Genomic DNA, 4,410 nt, shown 5'->3' with positions numbered 1-4,410 from the left:
TTAAAGAGATTATATTTTTGGGTTGTTTTTTTTTCTGAATGATGTGTATTGTTTTCTTTCCAAATACACACAGAATTACTGATACTGATAGGTTCTGTTTTCAATTCTTCTGTACATAAAACACAGAAATTCTTGTTGAAAAAATGCAAAATATGTTTTGAATGACGTTACGGTAACTTGCATAATTTTGCATTTGCCTTGCTTAATTTGGCCTTCTAAATTTGCATAAATCTGCGGCGGCCGCCGGGATGTAGCCTACATTTCACATTTTCTATGCTCTGCGTAGTACCGTGTTAGCCGCTCGGTTCAAACCAGAAAGCGGGCCCGAACGATCGTTTTCCCGGCCACCCTTCTGGTTTGAACAGAGCGTTACACCCTTGCGCCACGGTGAGGCCCGGTACTTCCGACTTCCGCAAGGGGGGGAGTGGGGAGGGGAAGTCTGTGAGCTGTGGAAGACAAAACAAAAAAGCGATAACAAAAATTTTCCCTAAAATTTGGTCCCGTGCCCGATACCTACTGACGCTGTTAAAAAAGAACTTGCTATTTTCCGAACCGGTGACGTGGGCCAGTTCCAGTTCTCCGCGGACACCTGACACCCCACATCAGTCTATCACGCCCTGTACACCCTAAAAACAGATTATTAAACTGCCCCCCAAGCTCAAACTGACATCTTACGTAATGAGGGAGGGGGGGGGGGATTTCTTTAAATCTATAATTTTGTCCCGTGCCCATTCCTAGCAATAGCATAGAAATATCTAGAATATCATGAAATTAGTAGACGCCATCATGACTAATCAAATTATCAATACAACCAGGGGAGACTAAAGTTAGTAAGTACAGTACCAAGAACAAAATAACTAAACATGATACAAACACTTAACAAACGCTACACAATATACATTCACAAACAGACAACTCAAACTATAACTAATTAATTATAACAGCATTACATGTACCTGTATTGTTAGCTTTAATTTTTTTATCCTAACATCCTCTGCTCCCAATGAGTCACGAGGCGGGCACTTTCCCACATTCCCACTCCCTAGTGGAGCAAACCAAATTTAGTTAGTCGTCACCAGACAGAAAAAAAGGCCAAAATGTGTGCGCTCAGTCTCACCTACTGGTGACATGGACCAGAAAAATAAGACACACATGGAATACACATACATTTGTCTCTACTTTATCTATAGTATCTATGGCCAGTCAAGCAAACCAAAAATTCCAATCACCAAATATTTACACAATTTAAAATTTCGGTGATGTGATGGCCAATCCCCCCCCCCCCCTTCCCCCAATCTCTTCCCTTTCCCATAAAATGAACTACATGTAGATCTACTGGCATTCTGGATTCCCTTGCTTGCTTTCCAAAACTATACTATACTGTATATCCAATATGAAAGTTCAAGGGTCAGTTTCCCCCTTGACTCCTGAACCATCATATTTGATAACAATATTGGATTGTTAAGCCACAACAGGCTACTCTTTAAACTGACTACACATTTTCACCCCCCACCTTAAAATGCTTTTCAAAGCAGAAACCCCCAAACAAATTTAAGAAAAAAACGCAAATATTATTACAAAACTCCAAGCTGTCAAATACTGTAAATCTCAGCCCTTATCTGCATCATTATCAATCCAACCCCCCCCCCAACCTAAAAATATGTTTTTATTCCATTGCTGCCACTAACTGAAAACATTTCAATAAACAATGATGACATACTGGACTGTCTATACATAATACATGACAAAACAAAGAAAGTGTTAGTGAGTAGTGTGAAGAGGGTAAATCCTATCGAGACTGGCGCACTTCCTATCGAAAAATTACTGGTTGTATTATGGCGTCTTACCTATTGTAAAATTATGAACAAGACATTTAACACAAACACAAGAGGAACATCCTAACAACGAACGCATCCATACAAAATGTATCCAGATCTATAACATTTAAAAAAGAAGAACAAAAATCTGCAGGTAGAGAGAGAGAGAGAGAGAGAGAGAGAGAGAGAGAGAGAGAGAGAGAGAGAGAGAGAGAGAGAGAGAGAGAGAGAGAGAGAGAGAGAAAGCTTTCCCCTGGACTCACAAAAGCCCAAGTGGAGGAAGTGAACAGTAGTCTATCCCAGTCTGGGCTTGAATTTGACAAACATTATTAGACAGACAAAAAGCCAAAAAATATTTTTTAAATCCAAAACTACACCACATCGAAAGAATATGATAAACTTAAAATACTACACATGGATGCAGACAAACTAACACACTAGACTTACCACACACAGCAGTTCTTCACTCAGTGCTACTTTCCCTCACTTAGATCTAGATAAAAGCCACCCCTTACTGTCCTTATCCCCTCATCGGTTTCCTCCACAGTACATCATACAAAACTATAACCTGTCCGCACCTAGGTCCCGACACCCACCTTACCTCTCCTCTCGCCACCCGACTTAACCACTCACTGTACCACGCTTGTCCTCCAGCCAAACGAGTGACAATGGGCTCTCCTTCCCTAGCTACTTTAAACAACTCCCGGTATCCCTCCGTTTCCACACCAACTATAAAATAATTCCTTCTCACCTGAAATCCAACGAACACGTGCGATGCTTCCATCCCGTAATACTGGCCTTCCTCCAGGTCCAGACACTGCTCGGGCTCGACTGGCTCATCTGTAAGAAGTGACGAAAAATTCCCCATGGCGGCGAAGTCAGCGAAGACGACAACAAGGCTTCTGGTGGCACCCTTCAGATCTGGAACGAATAGACCCTTGGAAGACAAAAACAGAAAAGGTGGACGTGAAAACTTCAGAAAAGCAACTCAACAGCCAAATAATTGTTCTGAAAAACTTTGCAAACCGTCTCAAACTAAATGTAGTGAGTGAACACACTTCAAACAGTGGACAGCTAAAGCAAGGCGTTACTCTCAGAGCAAAATGGCGATCAACAAGGACATCAGCTCAAAGATTTTTCCCCACAATTCCTTGGTAAAATAAACCGGAAGTTCAAAGAATAAAGAAAGGCGGAAGTACCTCATGTGAAGGGCAAAAAGGCATTATTATTATTATTATTATTATTTAAATTATTATTATTACTATTATTATTACTAGCCTATAAATAGCATCATGTATATATTATATTGCCTCCTTTCATCTCCAGGAGATGCTCAGCGTCCTTTGCAATTTATTAGTTTTTAAAAACCTTCTCAGATTAGGGCGAACTATCTCGAGATCGGTGGTCTTGTGTGCCAGTTACCCACGTTGAAAATCAATTGATAATCCTAAAATCAATAAGAGTAGACTTCTGCCGCTACGTGACGAAATTCAAAATTAATTCCTTCCAAAACTGAACATACTCTATCAAGTCAAAATAAAAACATAGATCTATACATTTATAGAGAGATTGGTAGGCTACCTTATTCGATGTCGGAATGTAGCTGAAGGCAAAGATCCCCACAACTCAGTAGGAAAAACGGTCGTCATATTACAGAAAAATCAGTTGCGTGGCAAGTTGAAGTTGAAGAACTATAGCTGTTGACTACCCCTGAGAGCTAGCACAGGAACGCAAAGAAGACAAAGAAGAAATAAACCCAAAGGTGTTGATGAGGGTGTAAAACCCACACACTTCTGCTACCGTGTACACTTGCTCACTTACAGCAGCATGATCTTCTGTTCTGAAGGTCCTATTGGAACACAGAATGTACAGTGACTACTTTATTATATTTTAGTAACACCATGTACAGTGTTATAATTGTTCAGGTTACACAGATCACAGTACCAGCGTCTGCATGGTAGTAGTCTGGTGTTTCTCTGTCCACACAAGAGTCCCGAGTTCGATTCCCGGGTGGGGTGATTTTTAAATCGAGTATTTCGGTCTTTTTCCGGGATGTTGTACGGTATCCCTCTCAGCCCGGGTTGACACTGACAAGCAGTAGGTATAATTTATTTGCTAGAGGGTTGATATTACGTGGTGCTCCGGACTCTGGATCGAAAGACCTCGATCCTCCTAAATGAAATAAATTGTATAGATGGTAGCTAGCGTAAAAACGACTGGCCTCCACGCAATCCGGACCTGAGTCCTCTGGACTTCCAATATTTGATGTGTTGGAAGAACAAGGAGTGTGGGGGAAAACTTTGACATATTTGAAAGGAGGGTACGAATGAGATTTCCTCCTATCTCAGAATGGGCTTTACTCGAAATTGGGGGTAGGTTTTTTTAGTACTCTACCTGGTTTATTAATCTACCATAGCAGTCTCCACCTGAGATCCCATCGTTTATGATCCCGGTTCACTTAAGATTCTGTTGTTTAGTGTTTAAAAAACAAAAAAGAAACGCCCCCCCCCCAAAAAAAAAAATTAAAAAAAGGGAGTGCTTATTTGGGCCACATATGGCCTAAATAAGGTAATGGAGGGGGGTTTAGCTTAAT

General features: G+C 40.9%; 1 long non-coding RNA gene across 1 annotated transcript in view; it reads right to left on the bottom strand.

The window, feature by feature from the left end:
- Positions 1–360: 360 nt before the first annotated feature.
- LOC106011555 overlaps positions 361–4,410 on the bottom strand; it is a 15,996-nt gene continuing 11,946 nt past the window's right edge. The window contains exon 2 of the long non-coding RNA XR_001184773.1: positions 361–1,117. This is a non-coding gene — a long non-coding RNA (uncharacterized LOC106011555). The remainder of the gene's footprint in view (positions 1,118–4,410) is intronic.

The sequence above is a fragment of the Aplysia californica genome, unplaced genomic scaffold (genome assembly GCF_000002075.1).
Source record: "Aplysia californica isolate F4 #8 unplaced genomic scaffold, AplCal3.0 scaffold00139, whole genome shotgun sequence".
Lineage (NCBI taxonomy): Eukaryota > Metazoa > Mollusca > Gastropoda > Aplysiida > Aplysiidae > Aplysia > Aplysia californica.
Note: the sequence above shows the minus strand (reverse complement) of the source record. Positions and strands in the feature narration are given on the sequence as shown.